The sequence below is a fragment of the Myodes glareolus genome, chromosome 7 (assembly GCF_982192425.1).
Source record: "Myodes glareolus chromosome 7, mMyoGla1.1, whole genome shotgun sequence".
NCBI classification, from domain to species: Eukaryota; Metazoa; Chordata; class Mammalia; order Rodentia; family Cricetidae; genus Myodes; species Myodes glareolus.
This window is the reverse complement of record NC_142032.1, coordinates 112,338,292-112,351,624: the sequence shown is the minus strand read 5'-3', so window position 1 is coordinate 112,351,624 and position 13,333 is coordinate 112,338,292.

The window sequence follows — 13,333 nt, the reverse complement described above, 5'->3', positions numbered from 1 at the left end:
GTCCTTTCAGAGAAAATCACTTTCCTTTGAAAGTGCCTTAAGCTACTCATAAGCATTCAACAGAAATACACATGCGTTTCTCTGAAAGAGAAGCAGTCTTTTCCAACACTTCAATTCACAGTGCGAAGTGAATGGACTGCTCCTTCACTTTGTAAATGCTGTCCTTTCCGAGAAAATCACTTTCCTTTGAAAGTTCCTTAATCTACTTACAAGCATTCAACAGAAATTCACATGCGTTTCTCTGAAAGAGAAGCAGTCTGTTCCAACACTTCAATTCAGAGTTCGAAGTGAATGGACTGTTGCTTCACTTTGTAAATGCTGTCCTTTCTGAGAAAATCACTTTCCTTTGAAAGTGCCTTAAGCTACTTGCAAGCATTCACAAAAAACTCATATCTGTTTCTCTGAAAGAGAAGTAGTCTGTTCCAACACTTCAATTCACTGTGCGTTGTGAATGGAGTGTTGCTTCACTTTCTAAATGCTGTCCTTTCAGAGAAAATCACTTTCCTTTGAAAGTGCCTTAAGCTACTTACAAGCATTCAACAGAAATTCACATGCATTTCACTGAAAGAGAAGCAGTCTGTTCCAACACTTCAATTCACTGTGCGAAATGAATGGAGTGTTGCTTCACTTCCTAAATGCTGTCTTTTCAGAGAAAATCACTTTCCTTTGAAAGTGCCCTAAGCTACTTACAAGCATTCAACCGAAATTCACATGCATTTCACTGAAAGAGAAGCAGTCTGTTCCAACACTTCAATTCACTGTGCGAAGTGAATGGAGTGTTGCTTCACTTTCTAAATGCTGTCCTTTCAGAGAAAATCACTTTCCTTTGAAAGTGCCTTAAGCTACTTACAAGCATTCACAAAAAACTCATATTTGTTTCTCTGAAAGAGAAGTAGTCTGTTCCAATACTTTAATTCACTGTGCGTTGTGAATGGAGTGCTGCTTCACTTTCTAAATGCTGTCCTTTCAGAGAAAATCACGTTCCTTTGAAAGTGCCTTAAGCTGCTCATAAGCATTCAAAAGAAATACACATGCGTTTCTCTGAAAGAGAAGCAATCTGTTCCAACACTTCAATTCACAGTGCGAAGTGAATGGACTGTTGCTTCACTTTGTAAATGCTGTCCTTTTAGAGAAAATCACTTTCCTTTGAAAGTGCCTTAAGCTACTTACAAGCATTCAACAGAAATTCACATGCATTTCACTGAAAGAGAAGCAGTCTGTTCCAACACTTCAATTCACTGTGCGAAGTGAATGGAGTGTTGCTTCACTTTCTAAATGCTGTCCTTTCAGAGAAAATCACTTTCCTTTGAAAGTGCCTTAAGCTACTTACAAGCATTCAACAGAAATTCACATGCATTTCATTGAAAGAGAAGTAGTCTGTTCCAACACTTCAGTTCACTGTGCGAAGTGAATGGAGTGTTGCTTCACTTTCTAAATGCTGTCCTTTCAGAGAAAATCACTTTCCTTTGAAAGTGCCTTAAGCTACTTACAAGCATTCACAAAAAACTCATATCTGTTTCTCTGAAAGAGAAGTAGTCTGTTACAACACTTCAATTCACTGTGCGTTGTGAATGGAGTGTTTCTTCACTTTCTAAATGCTGTCCTTTCCGAGAAAATCACTTTCCTTTGAAAGTGCCTTAAGCTACTTACAAGCATTCAACAGAAATTCACATGCGTTTCTCTGAAAGAGAAGCAGTCTGTTCCAACACTTCAATTCACTATGTGAAGTGAATGGAGTGTTGCTTCACTTTCTAAATGCTGTCCTTTCAGAGAAAATCACTTTCCTTTGAAAGTGCCTTAAGCTAATTTCAAGCATTCAACAGAAATTCACATGCGTTTCACTGAAAGAGAAGCAGTCTGTTCCAACACTTCAATTCACTGTGCGAAGTGAATGGAGTGTTGCTTCACTTTCTAAATGCTGTCCTTTCAGAGAAAATCACTTTCCTTTGAAAGTGCCTTAAGCTACTTCCAAGCATTCACAAAAAACTCATATCTGTTTCTCTGAAAGAGAAGTAGTCTGCTCCAACACTTCAATTCACTGTGCGTTGTGAATGGAGTGTTGCTTCACTTTCTAAATGCTGTCCTTACAGAGAAAATCACTTTCCTTTGAAAGTTCCTTAATCTACTTACAAGCATTCAACAGAAATTCACATGCGTTACTCTGAAAGAGAAGCAGTCTGTTCCAACACTTCAATTCACAGTGCGAAGTGAATGGAGTGTTGCTTCACTTTGTAAATGCTGTCCTTTCAGAGAAAATCACTTTCCTTTGAAAGTGCCTTAAGCTACTTACAAGCATTCAACAGAAATTCACATGCGTTTCACTGAAAGAGAAGCAGTCTGTTCCAACACTTCAATTCACTGTCGAAGTGAATGGAGTGTTGCTTCACTTTCTAAATGCTGTCCTTTCAGAGAAAATCACTTTCCTTTGAAAGTGCCTTAAGCTACTCATAAGCATTCAACAGAAATACACATGCGTTTCTCTGAAAGAGAAGCAATCTGTTCCAACACTTCAATTCACAGTGCGAAGTGAATGGACTGTTGCTTCACTTTGTAAATGCTGTCCTTTCAGAGAAAATCACTTTCCTTTGAAAGTGCCTTAAGCTACTTACAAGCATTCAACAGAAATTCACATGCGTTTCACTGAAAGAGAAGCAGTCTGTTCCAACACTTCAATTCACTGTGCGAAGTGAATGGAGTGTTGGTTCACTTTCTAAATGCTGTCCTTTCAGAGAAAATCACTTTCCTTTGAAAGTGCCTTAAGCTACTTACAAGCATTCACAAGAAACTCACATGCACTTTTCTGAAAGAGAAGCAGTCTGTTCCAACACTTCACTTCACAGTCCGAAGGGAATGGAGTGTTGCTTCACTTTCCAAATGCTGTCCTTTCAGGGAAAATCACTTTCCTTTGATAGTGCCTTAAGATACTTACAAGCATTCACAAAAAACTCATATCTGTTTCTCTGAAAGAGAAGTAGTCTCTTCCAACACTTCAATTCACTGTGCGAAGTGAATGGAGTGTTGCTTCACTTTCTAAATGCTGTCCTTTCAGAGAAAATCACTTTCCTTTGAAAGTGCCTTAAGCTACTCATAAGCATTCAACAGAAATACACATGCGTTTCTCTGAAAGAGAAGCAATCTGTTCCAACACTTCAATTCACAGTGCGAAGTGAATGGACTGTTGCTTCACTTTGTAAATGCTGTCCTTTCCGAGAAAATCACTTTCCTTTGAAAGTGCCTTAAGCTACTTACAAGCATTCAACAGAAATTCACATGCATTTCACTGAAAGAGAAGCAGTCTGTTCCAACACTTCAATTCACTGTGCGAAGTGAATGGAGTGTTGCTTCACTTTCTAAATGCTGTCCTTTCAGAGAAAATCACCTTCCATTGAAAGTGCCTTAAGCTACTTACAAGCATTCAACAGAAATTCACATGCATTTCACTGAAAGAGAAGCAGTCTGTTCCAAAACTTCAATTTACTGTGCGAAGTGAATGGAGTGTTGCTTCACTTTCTAAATGCTGTCCTTTCAGAGAAATTCACTTTCCTTTGAAAGTGCCTTAAGCTACTTCCAAGCATTCACAAAAAACTCATATCTGTTTCTCTGAAAGAGAAGTAGTCTGCTCCAACACTTCAATTCACTGTGCGTTGTGAATGGAGTGTTGCTTCACTTTCTAAATGCTGTCCTTTCAGAGAAAATCACTTTCCTTTGAAAGTGCCTTAAGCTACTCATAAGCATTCAACAGAAATACACATGCGTTTCTCTGAAAGAGAAGCAGTCTTTTCCAACACTTCAATTCACAGTGCGAAGTGAATGGACTGCTCCTTCACTTTGTAAATGCTGTCCTTTCCGAGAAAATCACTTTCCTTTGAAAGTTCCTTAATCTACTTACAAGCATTCAACAGAAATTCACATGCGTTTCTCTGAAAGAGAAGTAGTCTGTTCCAACACTTCAATTCACAGTTCGAAGTGAATGGACTGTTGCTTCACTTTGTAAATGCTGTCCTTTCTGAGAAAATCACTTTCCTTTGAAAGTTCCTTAATCTACTTACAAGCATTCAACAGAAATTCACATGCGTATCTCTGAAAGAGAAGCAGTCTGTTCCAACACTTCATTCACAGTGCGAAGTGAATGGAGTGTTGCTTCACTTTCTAAATGCTGTCCTTTCTGAGAAAATCACTTTCCTTTGAAAGTGCCTTAAGCTACTTGCAAGCATTCACAAAAAACTCATATCTGTTTCTCTGAAAGAGAAGTAGTCTGTTCCAACACTTCAATTCACTGTGCGTTGTGAATGGAGTGTTGCTTCACTTTCTAAATGCTGTCCTTTCAGAGAATATCACTTTCCTTTGAAAGTGCCTTAAGCTACTTACAAGCATTCAACAGAAATTCACATGCATTTCACTGAAAGAGAAGCAGTCTGTTCCAACACTTCAATTCACTGTGCGAAATGAATGGAGTGTTGCTTCACTTCCTAAATGCTGTCCTTTCAGAGAAAATCACTTTCCTTTGAAAGTGCCCTAAGCTACTTACAAGCATTCAACCGAAATTCACATGCATTTCACTGAAAGAGAAGCAGTCTGTTCCAACACTTCAATTCACTGTGCGAAGTGAATGGAGTGTTGCTTCACTTTCTAAATGCTGTCCTTTCAGAGAAAATCACTTTCCTTTGAAAGTGCCTTAAGCTACTTACAAGCATTCACAAAAAACTCATATTTGTTTCTCTGAAAGAGAAGTAGTCTGTTCCAATACTTTAATTCACTGTGCGTTGTGAATGGAGTGCTGCTTCACTTTCTAAATGCTGTCCTTTCAGAGAAAATCACGTTCCTTTGAAAGTGCCTTAAGCTGCTCATAAGCATTCAACAGAAATACACATGCGTTTCTCTGAAAGAGAAGCAATCTGTTCCAACACTTCAATTCACAGTGCGAAGTGAATGGACTGTTGCTTCACTTTGTAAATGCTGTCCTTTCCGAGAAAATCACTTTCCTTTGAAAGTGCCTTAAGCTACTTACAAGCATTCAACAGAAATTCACATGCATTTCACTGAAAGAGAAGCAGTCTGTTCCAACACTTCAATTCACTGTGCGAAGTGAATGGAGTGTTGCTTCACTTTCTAAATGCTGTCCTTTCAGAGAAAATCACTTTCCTTTGAAAGTGCCTTAAGCTACTTACAAGCATTCACAAAAAACTCATATCTGTTTCTCTGAAAGAGAAGTAGTCTGTTCCAACACTTCAATTCACTGTGCGTTGTGAATGGAGTGTTTCTTCACTTTCTAAATGCTGTCCTTTCAGAGAAAATCACTTTCCTTTGAAAGTGCCTTAAGCTACTTACAAGCCTTCAACAGAAATTCACATGCGTTTCTCTGAAAGAGAAGCAGTCTGTTCCAACACTTCAATTCACTATGTGAAGTGAATGGAGTGTTGCTTCACTTTCTAAATGCTGTCCTTTCAGAGAAAATCACTTTCCTTTGAAAGGGCCTTAAGCTAATTTCAAGCATTCAACAGAAATTCATATGCGTTTCACTGAAAGAGAAGCAGTCTGTTCCAACACTTCAATTCACTGTGCGAAGTGAATGGAGTGTTGCTTCACTTTCTAAATGCTGTCCTTTCAGAGAAAATCACTTTCCTTTGAAAGTGCCTTAAGCTACTTACAAGCATTCAACAGAAATTCACATGCATTTCACTGAAAGAGAAGCAGTCTGTTCCAACACTTCAATTCACTGTGCGAAGTGAATGGAGTGTTGCTTCACTTTCTAAATGCTGTCCTTTCAGAGAAAATCATTTTCCTTTGAAAGTGCCTTAAGCTACTTCCAAGCATTCACAAAAAACCCATATCTGTTTCTCTGAAAGAGAAGTAGTCTGCTCCAACACTTCAATTCACTGTGCGTTGTGAATGGAGTGTTGCTTCACTTTCTAAATGCTGTCCTTTCAGAGAAAATCACTTTCCTTTGAAAGTTCCTTAATCTACTTACAAGCATTCAACAGAAATTCACATGCATTTCACTGAAAGAGAAGCAGTCTTTTCCAACACTTCAATTCACAGTGCGAAGTGAATGGACTGTTCCTTCACTTTGTAAATGCTGTCCTTTCAGAGAAAATCACTTTCCTTTGAAAGTGCCTTAAGCTACTTACAAGCATTCAACAGAAATTCAAATGCGTTTCTCTGAAAGAGAAGCAGTCTGTTCCAACACTTCAATTTACTGTGCGAAGTGAATGGAGTGTTGCTTCACTTTGTAAATGCTGTCCTTTCAGAGAAAATCACTTTCCTTTGAAAGTGCCTTAAGCTACTTACAAGCATTCACAAAAAACTCATATCTGTTTCTCTGAAAGAGAAGTAGTCTGCTCGAACACTTCAATTCACTGTGCGTTGTGAATGGAGTGTTGCTTCACTTTCTAAATGCTGTCCTTTCAGAGAAAATCACTTTCCTTTGAAAGTTCCTTAAGCTACTTACAAGCATTCAACAGAAATTCACATGCATTTCACTGAAAGAGAAGCAGTCTTTTCCAACACTTCAATTCACAGTGCGAAGTGAATGGACTGTTCCTTCACTTTGTAAATGCTGTCCTTTCCTAGAAAATCACTTTCCTTTGAAAGTTCCTTAATCTACTTACAAGCATTCAACAGAAATTCACATGCGTTTCTCTGAAAGAGAAGCAGTCTGTTCCAACACTTCAATTCACAGTGCGAAGTGAATGGACTGTTGCTTCACTTTGTAAATGCTGTCCTTTCAGAGAAAATCACTTTCCTTTGAAAGTTCCTTAATCTACTTACAAGCATTCAACAGAAATTCACATGCGTTTCTCTGAAAGAGAAGCAGTCTGTTCCAACACTTCAATTCACAGTGCGAAGTGAATGGAGTGTTGCTTCACTTTCTAAATGCTGTCCTTTCAGAGAAAATCACTTTCCTTTGAAAGTGCCTTAAGCTACTTACAAGCATTCAGCAGATATTCACATGCGTTTCACTGAAAGAGAAGCAGTCTGTTCCAACACTTCAATTCACTGTCGAAGTGAATGGAGTGTTGCTTCACTTTCTAAATGCTGTCCTTTCAGAGAAAATCACTTTTCTTTGAAAGTGCCTTAAGCTACTCATAAGCATTCAACAGAAATACACATGCGTTTCTCTGAAAGAGAAGCAATCTGTTCCAACACTTCAGTTCACAGCGCGAAGTGAATGGAGTATTGCTTCACTTTCTAAATGCTGTCCTTTCAGAGAAAATCACTTTCCTTTGAAAGTGCCTTAAGCTACTTACAAGCATTCAACAGAAATTCACATGCGTTTCACTGAAAGAGAAGCAGTCTGTTCCAACACTTCAATTCACTGTGCGAAGTGAATGGAGTGTTGCTTCACTTTCTAAATGCTGTCCTTTCAGAGAAAATCACTTTCCTTTGAAAGTGCCTTAAGCTACTTACAAGCATTCAACAGAAATTCACATGCATTTCACTGAAAGAAAAGCAGTCTGTTCCAACACTTCAATTCACTGTGCGCAGTGAATGGAGTGTTGCTTCACTTTCTAAATTCTGTCCTTTCAGAGAAAATCACTTTCCTTTGAAAGTGCCTTAAGCTACTTACAAGCATTCACAAGAAACTCACATGCACTTTTCTGAAAGAGAAGCAGTCTGTTCCAACACTTCACTTAACAGTCCGAAGGGAATGGAGTGTTGCTTCACTTTCCAAATGCTGTACTTTCAGGGAAAATCACTTTCCTTTGATAGTGCCTTAAGATACTTACAAGCATTCACAAAAAACTCATATCTGTTTCTCTGAAAGAGAAGTAGTCTCTTCCAACACTTCAATTCACTGTGCGAAGTGAATGGAGTGTTGCTTCACTTTGTAAATGCTGTCCTTTCAGAGAAAATCACTTTCCTTTGAAAGTGCCTTAAGCTACTCATAAGCATTCAACAGAAATACACATGCGTTTCTCTGAAAGAGAAGCAATCTGTTCCAACAGTTCAATTCACAGTGCGAAGTGAATGGACTGTTGCTTCACTTTGTAAATGCTGTCCTTTCCGAGAAAATCACTTTCCTTTGAAAGTGCCTTAAGCTACTTATAAGCATTCAACAGAAATACACATGCGTTTCCCTGAAAGAGAAGCAGTCTGTTCCAACACTTCAATTCACTGTGCGAAGTGAATGGAGTGTTGCTTCACTTTCTAAATGCTGTCCTTTCAGAGAAAATCACTTTCCTTTGAAAGTGCCTTAAGCTACTTACAAGCATTCAACAGAATTTCACATGCATTTCACTGAAAGAGAAGCAGTCTGTTCCAACACTTCAATTCACTGTGCGAAGTGAATGGAGTGTTGCTTCACTTTCTAAATACTGTCCTTTCAGAGAAAATCACTTTCCTTTGAAAGTGCCTCAAGCTACTCATAAGCATTCAACAGAAATACACATGCGTTTCTCTGAAAGAGAAGCAGTCTGTTCCAACACTTCAATTCACAGTGCGAAGTGAATGGAGTGTTGCTTCACTTTCTAAATGCTGTCCTTTCAGAGAAAATCACTTTCCTTTGAAAGTGCCTTAAGCTACTTACAAGCATTCAACAGAAATTCACATGCGTTTCACTGAAAGAGAAGCAGTCTGTTCCAACACTTCAATTCACAGTGCGAAGTGAATGGAGTGTTGCTTCACTTTCTAAATGCTGTCCTTTCAGAGAAAATCACTTTCCTTTGAAAGTGCCTTAAGCTACTTACAAGCATTCAGCAGATATTCACATGCGTTTCACTGAAAGAGAAGCAGTCTGTTCCAACACTTCAATTCACTGTCGAAGTGAATGGAGTGTTGCTTCACTTTCTAAATGCTGTCCTTTCAGAGAAAATCACTTTTCTTTGAAAGTGCCTTAAGCTACTCATAAGCATTCAACAGAAATACACATGCGTTTCTCTGAAAGAGAAGCAATCTGTTCCAACACTTCAATTCACAGCGCGAAGTGAATGGAGTATTGCTTCACTTTCTAAATGCTGTCCTTTCAGAGAAAATCACTTTCCTTTGAAAGTGCCTTAAGCTACTTACAAGCATTCAACAGAAATTCACATGCGTTTCACTGAAAGAGAAGCAGTCTGTTCCAACACTTCAATTCACTGTGCGAAGTGAATGGAGTGTTGCTTCACTTTCTAAATGCTGTCCTTTCAGAGAAAATCACTTTCCTTTGAAAGTGCCTTAAGCTACTTACAAGCATTCAACAGAAATTCACATGCATTTCACTGAAAGAAAAGCAGTCTGTTCCAACACTTCAATTCACTGTGCGCAGTGAATGGAGTGTTGCTTCACTTTCTAAATTCTGTCCTTTCAGAGAAAATCACTTTCCTTTGAAAGTGCCTTAAGCTACTTACAAGCATTCACAAGAAACTCACATGCACTTTTCTGAAAGAGAAGCAGTCTGTTCCAACACTTCACTTAACAGTCCGAAGGGAATGGAGTGTTGCTTCACTTTCCAAATGCTGTCCTTTCAGGGAAAATCACTTTCCTTTGATAGTGCCTTAAGATACTTACAAGCATTCACAAAAAACTCATATCTGTTTCTCTGAAAGAGAAGTAGTCTCTTCCAACACTTCAATTCACTGTGCGAAGTGAATGGAGTGTTGCTTCACTTTGTAAATGCTGTCCTTTCAGAGAAAATCACTTTCCTTTGAAAGTGCCTTAAGCTACTCATAAGCATTCAACAGAAATACACATGCGTTTCTCTGAAAGAGAAGCAATCTGTTCCAACACTTCAATTCACAGTGCGAAGTGAATGGACTGTTGCTTCACTTTGTAAATGCTGTCCTTTCCGAGAAAATCACTTTCCTTTGAAAGTGCCTTAAGCTACTTATAAGCATTCAACAGAAATACACATGCGTTTCACTGAAAGAGAAGCAGTCTGTTCCAACACTTCAATTCACTGTGCGAAGTGAATGGAGTGTTGCTTCACTTTCTAAATGCTGTCCTTTCAGAGAAAATCACTTTCCTTTGAAAGTGCCTTAAGCTACTTACAAGCATTCAACAGAAATTCACATGCATTTCACTGAAAGAGAAGCAGTCTGTTCCAACACTTCAATTCACTGTGCGAAGTGAATGGAGTGTTGCTTCACTTTCTAAATACTGTCCTTTCAGAGAAAATCACTTTCCTTTGAAAGTGCCTCAAGCTACTCATAAGCATTCAACAGAAATACACATGCGTTTCTCTGAAAGAGAAGCAGTCTGTTCCAACACTTCAATTCACAGTGCGAAGTGAATGGAGTGTTGCTTCACTTTCTAAATGCTGTCCTTTCAGAGAAAATCACTTTCCTTTGAACGTGCCTTAAGCTACTTGCAAGCATTCACAAAAAACTCATATCTGTTTCTCTGAAAGAGAAGTAGTCTGTTCCAACACTTCAATTCACTGTGCGTTGTGAATGGAGTGTTGCTTCACTTTCTAAATGCTGTCCTTTCCGAGAAAATCACTTTCCTTTGAAAGTGCCTTAAGCTACTTACAAGCATTCAACAGAAATTCACATGCGTTTCACTGAAAGAGAAGAAGTCTGTTCCAACACTTCATTTCACTGTGCGAAGTGAATGGAGTGTTGCTTCACTTTCTAAATGCTGTCCTTTCAGAGAAAATCACTTTCCTTTGAAAGTGCCTTAAGCTACTTACAAGCATTCAACAGAAATTCACATGCGTTTCACTGAAAGAGAAGCAGTCTGTTCCAACACTTCAATTCACTGTGCGAAGTGAATGGAGTGTTGCTTCACTTTCTAAATGCTGTCCTTTTAGAGAAAATCACTTTCCTTTGAAAGTGCCTTAAGCTACTTACAAGCATTCACAAAAAACTCATATCTGTTTCTCTGAAAGAGAAGTAGTCTGTTCCAACACTTCAATTCACTGTGCGTTGTGAATGGAGTGTTTCTTCACTTTCTAAATGCTGTCCTTTCAGAGAAAATCACTTTCCTTTGAAAGTGCCTTAAGCTACTTACAAGCATTCAACAGAAATTCACATGCGTTTCTCTGAAAGAGAAGCAGTCTGTTCCAACACGTCAATTCACTATGTGAAGTGAATGGAGTGTTGCTTCACTTTCTAAATGCTGTCCTTTCAGAGAAAATCACTTTCCTTTGAAAGGGCCTTAAGCTAATTTCAAGCATTCAACAGAAATTCATATGCGTTTCACTGAAAGAGAAGCAGTCTGTTCCAACACTTCAATTCACTGTGCGAAGTGAATGGAGTGTTGCTTCACTTTCTAAATGCTGTCCTTTCAGAGAAAATCACTTTCCTTTGAAAGTGCCTTAAGCTACTTACAAGCATTCAACAGAAATTCACATGCATTTCACTGAAAGAGAAGCAGTCTGTTCCAACACTTCAATTCACTGTGCGAAGTGAATGGAGTGTTGCTTCACTTTCTAAATGCTGTCCTTTCAGAGAAAATCATTTTCCTTTGAAAGTGCCTTAAGCTACTTCCAAGCATTCACAAAAAACTCATATCTGTTTCTCTGAAAGAGAAGTAGTCTGCTCCAACACTTCAATTCACTGTGCGTTGTGAATGGAGTGTTGCTTCACTTTCTAAATGCTGTCCTTTCAGAGAAAATCACTTTCCTTTGAAAGTTCCTTAATCTACTTACAAGCATTCAACAGAAATTCACATGCATTTCACTGAAAGAGAAGCAGTCTTTTCCAACACTTCAATTCACAGTGCGAAGTGAATGGACTGTTCCTTCACTTTGTAAATGCTGTCCTTTCAGAGAAAATCACTTTCCTTTGAAAGTTCCTTAATCTACTTACATTCATTCAACAGAAATTCAAATGCGTTTCTCTGAAAGAGAAGCAGTCTGTTCCAACACTTCAATTTACTGTGCGAAGTGAATGGAGTGTTGCTTCACTTTGTAAATGCTGTCCTTTCAGAGAAATTCACTTTCCTTTGAAAGTGCCTTAAGCTACTTACAAGCATTCACAAAAAACTCATATCTGTTTCTCTGAAAGAGAAGTAGTGTCTTCCAACACTTCAATTCACTGTGCGTTGTGAATGGAGTGTTGCTTCACTTTCTAAATGCTGTCCTTTCAGAGAAAATCACTTTCCTTTGAAAGTGCCTTAAGCTACTTCCAAGCATTCACAAAAAACTCATATCTGTTTCTCTGAAAGAGAAGTAGTCTGTTCCAACACTTCAATTCACTGTGCGTTGTGAATGGAGTGTTGCTTCACTTTCTAAATGCTGTCCTTTCAGAGAAAATCACTTTCCTTTGAAAGTGCCTTAAGCTACTCATAAGCATTCAACAGAAATACACATGCGTTTCTCTGAAAGAGAAGCAATCTGTTCCAACACTTCAATTCACAGTGCGAAGTGAATGGACTGTTGCTTCACTTTGTAAATGCTGTCCTTTCAGAGAAAATCACTTTCCTTTGAAAGTGCCTTAAGCTACTTACAAGCATTCAACAGAAATTCACATGCATTTCACTGAAAGAGAAGCAGTCTGTTCCAACACTTCAATTCACTGTTCGAAGTGAATGGAGTGTTGCTTCACTTTCTAAATGCTGTCCTTTCAGAGAAAATCACTTTCCTTTGAAAGTGCCTTAAGCTACTTACAAGCATTCAACAGAAATTCACATGCATTTCACTGAAAGAGAAGCAGTCTGTTCCAAAACTTCAATTCACTGTGCGAAGTGAATGTAGTGTTGCTTCACTTTCTAAATGCTGTCCTTTCAGAGAAAATCACTTTCCTTTGAAAGTGCCTTAAGCTACTTCCAAGCATTCAATAGAAATTCACATGCGTTTCACTGAAAGAGAAGAAGTCTGTTCCAACACTTCATTTCACTGTGCGAAGTGAATGGAGTGTTGCTTCACTTTCTAAATGCTGTCCTTTCAGAGAAAATCACTTTCCTTTGAAAGTGCCTTAAGCTACTTACAAGCATTCAACAGAAATTCACATGCATTTCACTGAAAGAGAAGCAGTCTGTTCCAACACTTCAATTCACTGTTCCAAGTGAATGGAGTGTTGCTTCACTTTCTAAATGCTGTCCTTTCAGTGAAAATCACTTTCCTTTGATGGTGCCTTAACCTACTTACAAGCATTCACAAGAAACTCACATGCATTTTTCTGAAAGAGAAGCAGTCTGTTCCAACACTTCAATTCACAGTGCGAAGTGAATGGACTGTTGCTTCACTTTGTAAATGCTGTCCTTTCAGAGAAAATCACTTTCCTTTGAAAGTGCCTTAAGCTACTTACAAGCATTCAACAGAAATTCACATGCGTTTCTCTGAAAGAGAAGCAGTCTGTTCCAACACTTCAATTCAATATGTGAAGTGAATGGAGTGTTGCTTCACTTTCTAAATGGTGTCCTTTCAGAGAAAATCACTTTCCTTTGTAAGTGCCTTAAGCTACTTACAAGCATT